The sequence below is a fragment of the Syngnathus scovelli genome, chromosome 7 (genome assembly GCF_024217435.2).
Source record: "Syngnathus scovelli strain Florida chromosome 7, RoL_Ssco_1.2, whole genome shotgun sequence".
NCBI classification, from domain to species: Eukaryota; Metazoa; Chordata; class Actinopteri; order Syngnathiformes; family Syngnathidae; genus Syngnathus; species Syngnathus scovelli.
Window position 1 is genome coordinate 20053546 of NC_090853.1, and position 15957 is coordinate 20069502.

A 15957-nucleotide genomic window follows, 5' to 3' on the forward strand; every position below is an offset into this window, starting at 1 on the left:
GTATCATTTTATTTAATCGTATTTACCGTATTTGCCGGTGTACAGGTCGACTCGGTGTATAAGTCGACCTCCTAAAATTCGACGGAAATTTACGATTTTATGATATATCCTTTGTATAAGTCGAGCTCAATTGTTGCATTATATTAAACTTCAAAATTCAATATGCGAAATTTATTGACGAAATGTGTTCAAATTCTGGGAGGCCGTGCGGATGCTGCTGTTTATAAGCACCGCGGAGGAGATCGCGGCCGGCGAGCTCGCGCACGCCGCCCGGCACCAACGGGAGGCCGGAAATAGCTCCAAGCCGAGCAGATCGGCACTTTATAAGCACCGCGGAGGAGATCGCGGCGCCTCATTGGACTTCCAGCGGCCGGCGAGCTCGCGCACCCGCCCGGCACATCCGGGAGGCCGTGCGCACGAGCCAAGTGGCCGAAAATAGCCCCCGCCGAGCGGATCGGCTGTTTATAAGCACCGCGCAAGTGGTCGCGGCGCCTCATTCGACTTCCAGGGGCCGGCGAGCTCGCGCACCCGCCCGGCACATTTGGGAGGCCGTGCGCACGAGCCAAGTGGCCGAAAATAGCCCCCGCCGAGCGGATCGGCTGTTTATAAGCACCGCGGAGGTGGTCGCGGCGCCTCATTCGACTTCCAGCGGCCGGCGAGCTCGCGCACCCGCCCGGCAACTCCGGGAGGCCGTGCGCACGAGCCAAGTGGCCGAAAATAGCCCCCGCCGAGCGGATCGGCTGTTTATAAGCACCGCGGAGGTGGTCGCGGCGCCTCATTCGACTTCCAGCGGCCGGCGAGCTCGCGCACCCGCCCGGCACATCCGGGAGGCCGTGCGCACGAGCCAAGTGGCCGAAAATAGCCCCCGCCGAGCGGATCGGCTGTTTATAAGCACCGCGGAGGTGGTCGCGGCGCCTCATTCGACTTCAAGCGGCCGGCGAGCTCGCGCACCCGCCCGGCACATCCGGGAGGCCGTGCGCACGAGCCAAGTGGCCGAAAATAGCCCCCGCCGAGCGGATCGGCTGTTTATAAGCACCGCGGAGGTGGTCGCGGCGCCTCATTCGACTTCCAGCGGCCGGCGAGTTCGCGCACCCCCCCGGCACATCCGGGAGGCCGTGCGCACGAGCCAAGTGGTCGAAAATAGCCCCCGCCGAGCGGATCGGCTGTTTATAAGCACCGCGGAGGTGGTCGCGGCGCCTCATTCGACTTCCAGCGGCCGGCGAGCTCGCGCACCCGCCCGGCACATCCGGGAGGCCGTGCGCCGAAAATAGCCCCCGCCGAGCGGATCGGCTGTTTATAAGCACCGCGGAGGTGGTCGCGGCGCCTCATTCGACTTCCAGCGGCCGGCGAGCCCGCGCACCCGCCCGGCACATCCGGGAGGCCGTGCGCACGAGCCAAGTGGCCGAAAATAGCCCCCGCCGAGCGGATCGGCTGTTTATAAGCACCGCGGAGGTGGCCGCGGCGCCTCATTCGACTTCCAGCGGCCGGCGAGCTCGCACACCCGCCCGGCACATCCGGGAGGCCGTGCGCACGAGCCAAGTGGCCGAAAATAGCCCCCGCCGAGCGGATCGGCTGTTTATAAGCACCGCGCAAGTGGTCGCGGCGCCTCATTCGACTTCCAGGGGCCGGCGAGCTCGCGCACCCGCCCGGCACATTTGGGAGGCCGTGCGCACGAGCCAAGTGGCCGAAAATAGCCCCCGCCGAGCGGATCGGCTGTTTATAAGCACCGCGGAGGTGGTCGCGGCGCCTCATTCGACTTCCAGCGGCCGGCGAGCTCGCGCACCCGCCCGGCACATCCGGGAGGCCGTGCGCACGAGCCAAGTGGCCGAAAATAGCCCCCGCCGAGCGGATCGGCTGTTTATAAGCACTGCGGAGGTGGTCGCGGCGCCTCATTCGACTTCCAGCGGCCGGCGAGCTCGCGCACCCGCCCGGCACATCCGGGAGGCCGTGCGCACGAGCCAAGTGGCCGAAAATAGCCCCCGCCGAGCGGATCGGCTGTTTATAAGCACCGCGGAGGTGGTCGCGGCGCCTCATTCGACTTCCGGCGGGCGGCGAGCTTGCGCACCCGCCCGGCACATCCGGGAGGCCGTGCGCACGAGCTAAGTGGCCGAAAATAGCCCCCGCCGAGCGGATCGGCTGTTTATAAGCACCGCGGAGGTGGTCGCGGCGCCTCATTCGACTTCCAGCGGCCGGCGAGCTCGCGCACCCGCCCGGCACATCCGGGAGGCCGTGCGCACGAGCCAAGTGGCCGAAAATAGCCCCCGCCGAGCGGATCGGCTGTTTATAAGCACCGCGGAGGTGGTCGCGGCGCCTCATTCGACTTCCAGCGGGCCGCGCACTCGCGCACGCCGCCCGGTTCAAATTTTCTAAGTGCAACGCACAATGAGATGCATGAGAAACGGCCTTGGTTACCATCACATTTGAAGCGATGAAATCGAAGTTAAATTTTATGACTCGGTGTATTGTTAAGGATCGGACAGTACAGCCAAGTGCGTAACGACGGACTTTATTTGAAGGGGATGATGGGAACAGCTGGCGCTGGAGCGGCGATCGGGCTGGAGAGGACAACGATTCTGCGAGGGTTTCGAGTAGTCAAGTGAGTCAATTCTCTCCGGGAATGATGAGCGAAGCAGCATCAAGGGACAGACTGGCACTCGGGTCTGCGCTGGCAGCGTTGATATAGCGCTGTCCATGAACCCGTGGCAGGTGACGGTGATCCCACTGACAGGGGGGCGTGGTCCCGTCGCAGGTGGCACCAGCACGTGACAGAACCCCCCCCACAAGGGACGGCTCCCGACGTCCCCAGGAACCGAAAATAACAAAACAAAAAAACTAAAAGGAAGGCACTACCCCGGGTGGCCAGGTGGAGGGGTCAGCACACCGCTGAAACGTCCGACACCTCGCCAGACGCAGGATCGACGGGCGCGGGGGCAGAAGACCCCGGTACCAGTGGGCAAGACCACCCTGGACCCTCACCCCTGGTCCCCCCCGTCCCTCCTCGGGCGCCCGCGCCGAGGACCCGGTTGGTCCGGATGACAGCGATGGAACTCCGTGATGAGCGAACGGTCGAGTATCCAGCGGCTCGGAATCCAGGAGCGGTGCGCGTCGTCATAACCCTCCCAGTCCACGAGGTATTGTAGGCCCCGACCACGCCGCCGCGATCGGAGCAGGGAGCGGACAGCGTAAGCCGGGCCCCCATCGACGAGCTGGGGCGGCGGCGGCGGAACGGGCGCCGGCGCCAACGCGCTTTCATGGATGGGCCGCACACGGGACACGTGGAACGTGGGATGAACCTTCATGGAGTCTGGAAGGAGCAGACGGACTGCGGCCGGGCCAATCACCTTCTGGATAGGGAACGGTCCAACAAAGCGGGGCGCCAGTTTGCGGGATCCCGCTCGCAGCGGCAAATCCCGCGTCGAGAGCCACACACGCTGCCCCACTCTGTACTCCGGAGCCGGCGTCCGGTGCTTGTTCGCCTGGCGGGCGTAGCCTGAAACAGAGCGGAGAAGAGTGGCCCGGCCCCTCGCCCAGGCACGATGACAACGGCGGACACAAGCCTGGGCCGACGGGCACGCCGCACCACGCTCCTGGTGGGCGAACAAGGGTGGCTGGTACCCGAAGACGCAGTGGAAAGGCGAAAGTCCCGTGGCCGAGCTGGGAAGGGAATTGTGAGCGTACTCTACCCAGGGAAGCTGTTGTACCCACCCGCGCTGGTCTCCGGCGGCCATGCATCGGAGAGACCTGCCCAGTTCCTGGTTCAGGCGCTCCGCTTGACCGTTGGACTGAGGGTGAAACCCCGAGGAGAGGCTGGCCGTGGCGCCGAGGAGTCGGCAGAACTCCGTCCAGAAGGTGGAAGCGAATTGAGGTCCTCGGTCTGACACGATGTCTCGTGGGAGACCGTGGTGACGAAACACCTCCCGCACCATGATGGACGCTGTCTGCTTTGCAGATGGGAGCCTAGGCAGAGGGATGAAATGCGTCATCTTGCTAAAACGGTCTACCACCGTGAGGACCACCGTGTTTCCCTCTGAGGGGGGGAGGCCCGTGACAAAGTCGATCGACAGGTGAGACCAGGGACGCTGGGGAACCGGCAAGGGTTGAAGCAGCCCGGCTGGAGGACGAGTAGGCGTCTTGTAGCGGTTACAGATTGAGCAGGCTCTGACGTAGTCGCTGGTGTCCACTTGCCAGGTGGGCCACCAGAAACGCTGTGCCACCACGTACCTCGTGCGTGCAGCGCCGGGATGACAGGCCAGGCGTGAGTCGTGCGCCCATTGCAGCACGGCCGATCGCAGGCCTTCAGGGACGAACAGGCGACCCTCCGGGCAGTTGCTGGGGCCGGGTTGATCGCGTGATGCGGCTTCCACTTGGCGTTCGATCTCCCATGTAAGAGCCGCCACCCGAACCGAGCTCGGGAGGATAGTGGGAGGCGGACCCTGTCCCTCCTCCCCACCAGGAAACAAACGCGACAGGGCGTCCGCCTTCGCGTTACGGGAACCCGGTCTGTAGGAAAGAGAGAACTCAAACCGGTCAAAGAACAGAGCCCACCGTGCCTGTCTCGCGTTCAGTCTCTTGGCCGATCTCAGATACTCCAAGTTGCGGTGGTCGGTCCAGACAATGAACGGAGTGGTGGCGCCCTCCAGCCAATGTCGCCACTCCTCCAAAGCCAACTTGACGGCGAGGAGCTCCCGATTACCGATGTCATAGTTCCGTTCTGAGGCTGACAAACGGCGAGAAAAGAAGGCGCACGGATGGAGACGATCGTCTTGGCGGCTGCGTTGAGACAACACCGCCCCGACACCCACGTTCGAGGCGTCCACTTCGACCACGAACTGTCTGTCGGGATCGGGAACTCTGAGGATGGGAGCGGATGTGAACCTCCTCTTAAGCTCCTGAAATGCTTGTTCTGCCCGTTCTGTCCATTTGTATGGAGAGGCGGGGCTGGTAAGGGCGGTGAGTGGCGCGGCCGCCGTGCTGTATCCACGGATAAAACGGCGATAAAAGTTCGCGAAACCTAAGAATTGTTGCAGCCGCTTGCGTGTCTCGGGAACAGGCCATGACGTGACCGCCTCCACCTTCCCAGGGTCCATTTCGATGGATCCCTCACGCACCACGTAGCCGAGGAATTTGACAGAGGAGGTGTGGAACTCGCACTTCTCTGCCTTCACGTAGAGCGAATTCTCTAGGAGGCGTCGCAGCACCGCCCGAACATGCTTGATGTGTTCAGGAAGCGAGCGGGAGAAGATGAGGATGTCGTCCAAATAAACGAACACAAATTTGTCCAGCATGTCTCGTAACACGTCGTTTATCAGTGACTGGAAAACTGCTGGGGCGTTGGTGAGCCCAAACGGAACCACCAAGTACTCGTAGTGTCCGCTCGGGGTGTTGAAAGCCGTCTTCCACTCGTCTCCCTCCCGGATGCGGATCAGGTGGTAGGCGTTGCGAAGATCCAGCTTGGTGAAGATGGTGGCACCCTGAAGGCTCTCAAAGGCGGAAGAAAGAAGAGGCAGAGGGTATCGGTTCTTTACGGTGATTGCGTTTATTCCCCGGTAGTCGATACACGGACGGAGCGTGCCCTCCTTCTTCTTCACGAAGAAAAACCCCGCTCCCGCAGGTGAAGAGGACGGCCGTATGATGCCGGCTGCCAGGGACTCCCGGATGTACTCCTCCATAGCCCGGCGCTCAGGAGCGGACAGGGAGTAGACGCGCCCCTTGGGAGGGAAGGTGCCGGGCAACAGGTCGATGGCGCAATCGTAGGACCGGTGTGGAGGAAGAGAAGCGGCCCTGGCTTTACTAAAAACCTCCTTGAGTTCGTGATAAACTGCTGGGACATTGGAGATGTCGGGACTGTACCTGGGCGGGGCTCTGCCGAGTGGGCTGGTGGCCGCCTTCAGGCACACTCGATGGCAGCGTTCGCTCCACTGCCGTACAACCCCCACCTCCCAGTCCAGCACCGGGTTGTGCTGCCGCAACCAAGGGTGCCCCAGGATGAGCTGCTGTCCTGGGAGGGAAAGAAGAAAAAACTGGATGGTCTCGTGGTGATTGCCGGAGAGCAGTACCTTAACCGGTTCTGTCACGAACGCCACCTCGCCAATCAGGCGGCCATCAATGGCACGCGCGGGAATGGGCGGGCTCAGAGGGAGGAAGCCGACACCCCACCGACGCGCCAGGCTAATGTCCATGATGTTCCCCTCCGCGCCGGAATCCACCAAGGCTGCCACGTTCTGGTCGCCCCCCGCAAGCTGGACACGTGCCTGCAGCGTGAGCGTGCTGGGACTGGGAGAGCCGGTGCTGGTCGAGCTCACGCGGATCCCCCGACGCCGCGTGAGCTCCGGCCTTTTAGCGGGCACCCCGCCACCCGATGGCCCCCCTCCCCACAGTAAAAACACAAGCCCAGCGAGAGGCGTCGACGGTGCTCCTCCGAGGAGACCCGAGCCCCTCCCAGATCCATGGGCTCGGCGGGTGGAGTGGTGGGCGGGTCCCCAGCAGACGGAGGAATGTGGCCACGCGGATTCCGCGGGGACCTCCTCTCCCGATCGCGCCGCCGCGTCCGGATCCGCCGGTCTACTCGGGCCGCCAAGTCCATCGCGCCCCTCAGGGTTCGCGGGCGATCGTACGACACCAGTTCGTCCTTCATATAATCCGCGAGGCCGTTTAGGAACGTGCTGGCGCGTTCCATCCGCTGCTGCCGGCCAACGTCTGGAATTTAAGGGCGTACTCCGCGACCGATCGGCTACCCTGACGCAGCGTCGCCAGTTCCTCGGCGGCGTCTTCGGCGGCGGATCCCAGGTCGAACAGGAAGAGCAATTCCTCTGCGAAGGCGTCGAAGGAATCGCATGCCGGGGCCATCCGTTCATACTCTGCCAAACCCCATAGCCGCGCCTCGCCCGTGAGGTGGGTTAGAACGAAACCGACCTTGGCTGATTCTGACGCAAACGTGACGGGCTGGAGGCTGAACATTATGCGACAGTTGGTCACAAACGCCCTCACGTGCTTGGGATCGCCGTTGAACTTTTCAATGTTGCCGAGGCGGGGCTCCGGGACGTCCACGAGCCTCCTGGCCTCGGCAGACGGGCGGTGCGGGGGTGCCGTGACAGCCGGGGACGCAGCCACCGACAGTCTCTGGAGGGCTTGGGCCATCTCCTGCTGCTGCAGCTGTTGTTGCTGACCAACCTCGATCAGGTTCCGGATGTCGGCGGACAGGCTGCTGATGGCGGTCTCGGCTCGCTCCAGTCGGCCCAATGCCGTCTCGTCGTTCGCTGACTGCATCGTGTTGGCCAGTCTGTACTGTTAAGGATCGGACAGTACAGCCAAGTGCGTAACGACGGACTTTATTTGAAGGGGATGATGGGAACAGCTGGCGCTGGAGCGGCGATCGGGCTGGAGAGGACAACGATTCTGCGAGGGTTTCGAGTAGTCAAGTGAGTCAATTCTCTCCGGGAATGATGAGCGAAGCAGCATCAAGGGACAGACTGGCACTCGGGTCTGCGCTGGCAGCGTTGATATAGCGCTGTCCATGAACCCGTGGCAGGTGACGGTGATCCCACTGACAGGGGGGCGTGGTCCCGTCGCAGGTGGCACCAGCACGTGACATGTATAAGTCGAGGTCGATTTTTTTCGGTCGATTTTGGATCGAAAAAGGTCGACCAATACACCGGCAAATACGGTATATATACTTATTATAAATGTAGTATTTATTTATATAGATTTATTGTTTATTTATATATATAAAGGCAGGTCCGCAAAAATATTTCTGACGCGTAGCCGGTCCGTGGCGCAAGAAAGGTTGGGGACCACTAGTCTAAAAGAATCTGGCCGTAACTGGAATAGGGTTCTACGCGAATGCCCAACGGAAAAGTGAAGTGCACAAAACCTGCATTTGGCTGTATCAAAATAAATGTCATGAAAAAGGTAAAAACACTACATGGAAGCACAATGTGTTGTGCTGGGATCTTTTACAAGTAAAGACTGCTGCTTTGAGTTCACAGGGAGCCATGCTCTTTATTCACTGTACATAGTCTGTCCTCTAGCGGTAAAAACGTGAACTGCAATGCTATGGCTGTCGCCACACAATGTAGGTTTTAAACTCGTGTTGTAGTTTCAGTGTCGGAGTTCAAACCAGGCTTGCAGTTTCCGAATGCCATTCGTGATGGGTGCTGTAAAAAGTTCTTGGCTTAAACGATTGAAGTGCACATAAGAAAAAAAAAAAAAAAAAAAGCTTACGGTAACTGGTATTCCCAGGCGGTCTCCCATCCAAATACTAACCAGGCCCGACCCTGCTTAGCCTCCGAGATCGGACGAGATCGGGCGCTCTCAGGGTAGTATGGCCGTAAGCCGTGAGACCGCTCAGAATTTTTCATTTTATAGACACAATCGCCCCTGAAACCATGCCAAGCAGCGGCGGGACTTGATGGCTGTGGTAAAAGTTTCCTTTCACAATTGACGTGGGAAAAAAAAAAAAAAAAAAAGGCTTTCAGCACCTGGTATTCCCGGACGGTCACCCTTCCCTTTTGTTTTTTTTTTTACAACCAGGGCCGAAACAGTCTTTCTTCCAAGGCTTTTGGTGTTTTCTGGAAACATGGCTATCATGAAAAGTTATTGACAGCTTTTTATGCGGTAGCACGAATTTGCCGTTGCGACCTGCATTTTGCTGAATCAAAATAAATGCCTTGAAAAGTTTAAAAACACTTCATGAAAGTGTTGTGTTGGGTTCTTTTACAAGTCAAGCCTGCTGCTTTGAGTTCACAGGGAGCCATGCTCACTGTACATAGTCTGCTCTCTAGCGGTAAAAAATTTAACTACAATGCTGTGGATGTCACCACATAATATAGCTTTCAAACTCGTGTTATAGTTTCAATGTCGGAGTTTAAATTAGGCTTGCTGTTTCCGGATGCCATTCGTGATGGGTGTTGTAAAAAATAGTTTCTTAAACGATTGAAGTGCACATAAGAAAAAGAAAAAGCTTACAGCACCTGGTATTCCCAGGCGGTCTCCCATCCAAGTACTAACCAGGCCCGACCCTGCTTAGCTTCCGAGATCGGACGAGATCGGGCGTTCTCAGGGTAGTATGGCCGTAAGCCGTGAGGTGACCCAACATTTTGCATTTTATAGACACAATCGCCCCTGAAACTAGCGAGCGAGCCAATGAAGCCTTCAAAACTGCTTCGGCACATGGAGACCAAGCATCCTGCATTAAAAGACAAACCTTAACCACTTCGGGTTTCATTGTCTCCGATTACGCCTGGATGGGACCGGCTCGTTTCTGAGAAACAAGCTCGGTGCTCCTAATAATTCAACGTAATGGTGACTTTTATTTTTATGTGGTTTATATTTGTTTTTATGCCAGTCGTATCATTTTATTTAATCGTATTTACCGTATTTGCCGGTGTACAGGTCGACTCGGTGTATAAGTCGACCCCCCAAAATTCAACGGAAATTTACGATTTTATGATATATCCTTTGTATAAGTCGAGCTCAATTGTTGCATTATATTAAACTTCAAAATTCAATATGCGAAATTTATTGACGAAATGTGTTCAAATTCCGGGAGGCCGTGCGCATGCGGCTGTTTATAAGCACCGCGGAGGAGATCGCGGCCGGCGAGCTCGCGCACGCCGCCCGGCACCAACGGGAGGCCGGAAATAGCTCCAAGCCGAGCGGATCGGCACTTTATAAGCACCGCGGAGGAGATCGCGGCGCCTCATTGGACCTCCAGCGGCCGGCGAGCTCGCGCACCCGCCCGGCACATCCGGGAGGCCGTGCGCACGAGCCAAGTGGCCGAAAATAGCCCCCGCCGAGCGGATCGGCTGTTTATAAGCACCGCGGAGGTGGTCGCGGCGCCTCATTCGACTTCCAGCGGCCGGCGAGCTCGCACACCCGCCAGGCACATCCGGGAGGCCGTGCGCACGAGCCAAGTGGCCGAAAATAGCCCCCGCCGAGCGGATCGGCTGTTTATAAGCACCGCGGAGGTGGTCGCGGCGCCTCATTCGACTTCCAGCGGCCGACGAGATCGCGCACCCGCCCGGCACATCCGGGAGGCCGTGTGCAAGAGCCAAGTGGCCGAAAATAGCCCCCGCCGAGCGGATCGGCTGTTTATAAGCACCGCGGAGGTGGTCGCGGCGCCTCATTCGACTTCCAGCGGCCGGCGAGCTCGCGCACCCGCCCGGCACATCCGGGAGGCCGTGCACACGAGCCAAGTGGCCGAAAATAGCCCCCGCCGAGCGGATCGGCTGTTCATAAGCACCGCGGAGGTGGTCGCGGCGCCTCATTCGACTTCCAGCGGCCGGCGAGCTCGCGCACCCGCCCGGCACATCCGGGAGGCCGTGCGCACGAGCCAAGTGGCCGAAAATAGCCCCCGCCGAGCGGATCGGCTGTTTATAAGCACCGCGGAGGTGGTCGCGGCGCCTCATTCGACTTCCAGCGGCCGGCGAGCTCGCGCACCCGCCCGGCACATCCGTGTTGTAGTTTCAGTGTCGGAGTTCAAACTAGGCTTGCAGTTTCCGAATGCCATTCGTGATGGGTGCTGTAAAAAGTTCTTGGCTTAAACGATTGAAGTGCACATAAGAAAAAAAAAAAAAAAAAAGAGCTTGAAGTGCACATAAGAAAAAGAAAAAGCTTACAGCACCTGGTTATCAGGCAGTCTCCCATCCAAGTACTAACCAGGCCCGACCCTGCTTGATGTGATGGGTGTTGTAAAAAATAGCTTCTTAAACGATTGAAGTGCACATAAGAAAAAGAAAAAGCTTCAACACCTGGTATTCCCAGGCGGTCTCCCATCCAAGTACTAACCAGGCCCGACCCTGCTTAGCTTCCGAGATCGGACGAGATCGGGCGTTCTCAGGGTAGTATGGCCGTAAACCGTGCGGTGACCCAACATTTTGCATTTTATAGACACAATCGCCCCTGAAACTAGCGAGCAAGCCAATGAAGCCTTCAAAACTGCTTCGGCACATGGAGACCAAGCATCCTGCATTAAAAGACAAACCTTAACCACTTCGGGTTTCATTGTCTCCGATTACGCCTGGATGGGACCGGCTCGTTTCTGAGAAACAAGCTCGGTGCTCCCAATAATTCAACGTAATGGTGACTTTTATTTTTATGTGGTTTATATTTGTTTTTATGCCAGTCGTATCATTTTATTTAATCCTATTTATATATATTTATTATAAATGTAGTATTTATTTATATAGATTTATTGTTTATTTATATATATAAAGGCAGGTCCGCAAAAATATTTCTGACGCGTAGCCGGTCCGTGGCGCAAGAAAGTTTGGGGACCACTAGTCTAAAAGAATCTGGCCGTAACTGGAATAGGGTTCTACGCGAATGCCCAACGGAAAAGTGAAGTGCACAAAACCTGCATTTGGCTGTATCAAAATAAATGTCATGAAAAAGGTAAAAACACTACATGGAAGCGCAATGTGTTGTGCTGGGTTCTTTTACAAGTAAAGACTGCTGCTTTGAGTTCACAGGGAGCCATGCTCTTTATTCACTGTACATAGTCTGTCCTCTAGCGGTAAAAACGTGAACTGCAATGCTATGGCTGTCGCCACACAATGTAGGTTTTAAACTCGTGTTGTAGTTTCAGTGTCGGAGTTCAAACCAGGCTTGCAGTTTCCGAATGCCATTCGTGATGGGTGCTGGAAAAAGTTCTTGGCTTAAACGATTGAAGTGCACATAAGAAAAAAAAAAAAAAAAAAAGCTTACGGTAACTGGTATTCCCAGGCGGTCTCCCATCCAAATACTAACCAGGCCCGACCCTGCTTAGCCTCCGAGATCGGACGAGATCGGGCGCTCTCAGGGTAGTATGGCCGTAAGCCGTGAGACCGCTCAGAATTTTTCATTTTATAGACACAATCGCCCCTGAAACCATGCCAAGCAGCGGCGGGACTTGATGGCTGTGGTAAAAGTTTCCTTTCACAATTGACGTGGGAAAGAAAAAAAAAAAAGGCTTTCAGCACCTGGTATTCCCGGACGGTCTCCCTTCCCTTTTGTTTTTTTTGTTTTTTTTACAACCAGGGCCGAAACAGGCTTTCTTCCAAGACTTTTGGTGTTGTCTGGAAACATGGCTATCATGAAAAGTTATTGACAGCTTTTTATGCGGTAGCAGGAATTTGCCGTTGCGACCTGCATTTTGCTGAATCAAAATAAATGCCTTGAAAAGTTTAAAAACACTTCATGGAAGTGTTGTGTTGGGTTCTTTTACAAGTCAAGCCTGCTGCTTTGAGTTCACAGGGAGCCATGCTCACTGTACATAGTCTGCCCTCTAGCGGTAAAAAATTGAACTATAATGCTGTGGATGTCACCACATAATATAGCTTTCAAACTCGTGTTATAGTTTCAATGTTCAATGTAAAGGCATCCAGGCCAATTCGGAGGCAGGTTCGAGTGTGGCCAGAGGGTGCCTCCGATGCACTTCGTGACTGCTTCGACACCACTGACTGGGACTTGTTTAAGCAGGCAGCCACCTACAACGATTGGACGGACATAGAGGAGTATACTGACTCTGTTACCTCTTACATCACGAAGTGCATCGATGATGTGACTTGCTCGAAATCCGTCGTCACTCGCGCGAACTGGAAGCCGTGGCTGACGGGGGCTGTCCTCAGACTGTTGAGGGCCAGGGACAAGGCTTTCAGAGCGGGGGATGAGGCTGGCTTGAGGACAGCGAGGGCCGACCTGTCCCGAGGCATCAAAGAAGCGAAGAAGGCGTTCTCGTGCAAGTTCTCCACCCACTTCAAGGACAGCAAGGACACACGTAGCCTTTGGCGGGGCATTCAGACCATCACGGACTACAAGCCCGCGCCGAGGAGCTGTGAGGGCGACGTCCGTCTGCTGAACGATCTGAACCGCTTCTTTGCTCGCTTCGACGCCCAGAACAGCACTTGCCCGCTGAAGTCCACTCCCCCCCCACTAGCTACCCCCTTCTGCGTAGCGTGCGGCACTGTTGCGCTATTTTCGGGAATGTCTGCTGTACGCGCACTTGCTCCTTTTTTTCTGCTCCTCTTATTTATTTATTTATTTATTGTTGTGTTATTTATTCATTATTTATTCAGCACACTTTTGTTATACTTGTTTACTTGTTTGTCTGTTGTGAGCCATGTCTTGTCACCGTGGGATAGGGGGGAACGAAATTTCGGTTTCTTTGTGTGTCTTTGGCATGTGGAGAAATTGACAATAAAGCTGACTTTGACTTTGACTTTGACATCTCGGCCAATCTACACGGCGAGGGCTTCGATACGTACAAGTACGACGCGCCCACTGACGCGCTCTACGTGGGCCTGGGGCAGCACACAGCACGTGACTTTAAGACAGTGCGTAAGGGTTCACGCGTTTGTTTCAAGCTTCATGGAGCGGAGCCCATGCAATTTGAGGTGCAGGTGGGCGCGCAGGGTGGTAGCAGTGTCACCTTTATCACGGCCGTGGAGACGTATGCCCCGGAGTTTGAGCGCCCTCGTGACGTTCGGTACCACGGCTGCTTCATTCTACCCACTGCCGACTTTTCCGCCATGTGCCGGGGTTTCAAGCCGGGCACTATGACTATTGACGCTGTGCTGGAGAAGCAGGTTAGCATGTCCATGTGTATTGAGGGCTTCAAGACAAAGACGTACCGCTTTGGTACGGCCACGGACAAGCGCCCCGAGTACCACGCTGAGGTATCCTCCGACCGCATCCTAAAATTGGCCAAGATGGCAGCATTTGCAGACAGCAAAGAGGGTGTGCGAATGTACGTAGGTGACCTAATCAAGTTCGTGGCAACGTACAAGCTGGGTACTGTTGAGGTGCACATAGACGTTACTCGTTAGTGAGCATGTACTTAATGTCCCTGTCTATGATACGGATAGCCAGCTGGGCTGAGTACGTCTGGTTGTTCATCAGTGTGATTGTGCATTTGTACAGTCCGGTGTCAAACCGGTTGGGTCGGGCTCACCGCAGACCAGTACCGTTACATCAGCCTCGCATCGGCCCGCGGTGGCCAGCAGCAGCAGCAGCAGCAGCAGCAGCAGCAGCAGCAGCAGCAGCAGCAGCAGCAGCAGCAGCAGCAGCAGCAGCAGCAGCAGCAGCAGCAGCAGCAGCAGCAGCAGCAGCAGCAGCAGCGTCCAAAGTATTCCAAGTATGCGTGAGTGTCTATGAGACAAGTGGTCGCCATGTGCAAAGAACGTAACATCGATGTGAGAAATGAAGATACCGGGCGCCCGTACACCCACGCAGAGCTGTGCAAGAAGCTAACGGGCAGTTCTCCCACCATCACGGTACCCGAAACTGTTACAAAGTGCATGAAGATCCCCATAGAGGACATTCGCAACAAGTGTGATGAATTGGAAATATCCCCCATGTCGCCTACCACGGGCATGAAGCGTAACAAGAACAGATTGTGTCAGCTGTTGGTGAGGGCTGTACATAGTCCCACACAGCGTAGCCCGTCGCCTCAGCGGCCCTTGGAGGAAAGTCTCTTGGCGATTGAGGAGAGCGCTGAGATGGAGATCCAAATACGATCCAACACGGACAACAGCGCCCCGGTGCAACAGCCCCTGTGTGAAAGTCCGAGAAGACCACTAAATGACGACAGCCCTCCGGTGGCGAGCCCCAGCATGGACGGCAGCTCGAGAGGGCCACTGGATGAAGACAGCCCTCTAATGGCAAGCCCCAACACGGACGACAGCTCCCCGGTGCGACGGCCACTGACCGAAGGTCCAATGACGCCCGTCAGCCCAGACGGTCCTATGGTGCGAGCCAGGCAAAGCCCGTCGAGATCCCCGACCAGGACTCTGATGATACCCGACGGCCCAGACAGCCCTCTGGTGCGAGCCAGGCAAAGCCCGACGAGGCCCCTGACCGAGACTCTGATGACATCTGACAGTCCGCTGGGAGACTACAGCTACAGTACACGGCCCCGGTCTAACAGCCCCGTTGCGGGCTCTCCGGTGCAGCGGCCCCTGACTGAAAGTCCAACGAGGCCCGTTAGGCCATTGGTGGACTACGATAACAGCCCGTCTAGCAGTCCCTACTCCATAGGCACCGGTCCGTCATGTTCCATCGTTACTAGTCCGGTGTCTACCAAGCGACCCCTTGATAACGAAGCTTCACCTCTGGCGAAGCGTGTGCGGTTCGAACCCACGCACACGCCTGTTCCTCTACGCAGCCTCCGGGAGTGGACCGATATGGTCACCATCATGTCGGAGTGCGAGTTGCTGAACCGTTGTTTGGAAGGCGGTGTGCCGGTCAATGATCCCAGGACGGGGCAGCGCCATAGCGTCGCACAACTGCGTGACGAGCTGCTCGAACAGGTAGCCGAGGAGCTACGCGTCTCACAGAGGTCATTTGAGGAACCCCTGTACGGCACCGAGACTCTGGAGGACCTGAAGAGAATGCGCGCAGCCGCACATATTTCCTTGCGGGACTGTAACATGGAGTATCGTTCTGCCGACAAGCTCAAAGACTTGTACGTTAAACACCTGGGTGATGCGTGGCTTTGGCCCAGCATGGATGAGATAGAACGGTTGATGTCCTCCGAGAGCCCCGTGACCATTAAGATGCGGGCGCGTGTTTACAAGCTGCCGCTCGTCTACAACTATGATGGTGGATCCCGGCCCCTCCAGGAGATTGCCCGTGATGTGCTGTACGAGCAAAAGAGCGCCGAGCGGCGCGCCCTATACGACTCTTGCGACGAGCAGCGGAGCCGGTGCAACATCGATAGCTTCAACGAACACTGCGCGACTCCCCCTTGGGAACGACCAGTGCCCCAGCCCATGATCAACACATCTCCCATCTTTTCTACACTACGTGACAACACACCCGTAGTGGGACCTTACAACACGGTAGTGAGTTGCGCCATCCCGTACCCAGAGCTGGGCCAGGAGATCCACCCGCAGCCCGAGAATACGACAGCGCGCCCGTTGTACGGGGCCCTGGTGAGACCGCTGAATCTACCAGTGGACATCTTGCCGGGCGGCTTTGACA

At 56.9% G+C, this 15957-nt stretch overlaps 4 non-coding genes across 4 annotated transcripts; all 4 read right to left on the reverse strand.

Moving 5' to 3' along the window:
* Positions 1–8213: 8213 nt before the first annotated feature.
* LOC125972940 (5S ribosomal RNA) lies at positions 8214–8332 on the reverse strand. Its single transcript, XR_007482966.1, has one exon. It is a non-coding gene; the product is annotated as a 5S ribosomal RNA (ribosomal RNA).
* Positions 8333–8957: 625 nt separating this feature from the next.
* On the reverse strand, positions 8958–9076 carry LOC125972933 (5S ribosomal RNA). Its single transcript, XR_007482960.1, has one exon. It is a non-coding gene; the product is annotated as a 5S ribosomal RNA (ribosomal RNA).
* Positions 9077–10736: 1660 nt separating this feature from the next.
* On the reverse strand, positions 10737–10855 carry LOC125972988 (5S ribosomal RNA). Its single transcript, XR_007482981.1, has one exon. It is a non-coding gene; the product is annotated as a 5S ribosomal RNA (ribosomal RNA).
* An 841-nt stretch (positions 10856–11696) lies between these two features.
* On the reverse strand, positions 11697–11815 carry LOC125972948 (5S ribosomal RNA). The gene has a single exon (XR_007482974.1). It is a non-coding gene; the product is annotated as a 5S ribosomal RNA (ribosomal RNA).
* Positions 11816–15957: the final 4142 nt, after the last annotated feature.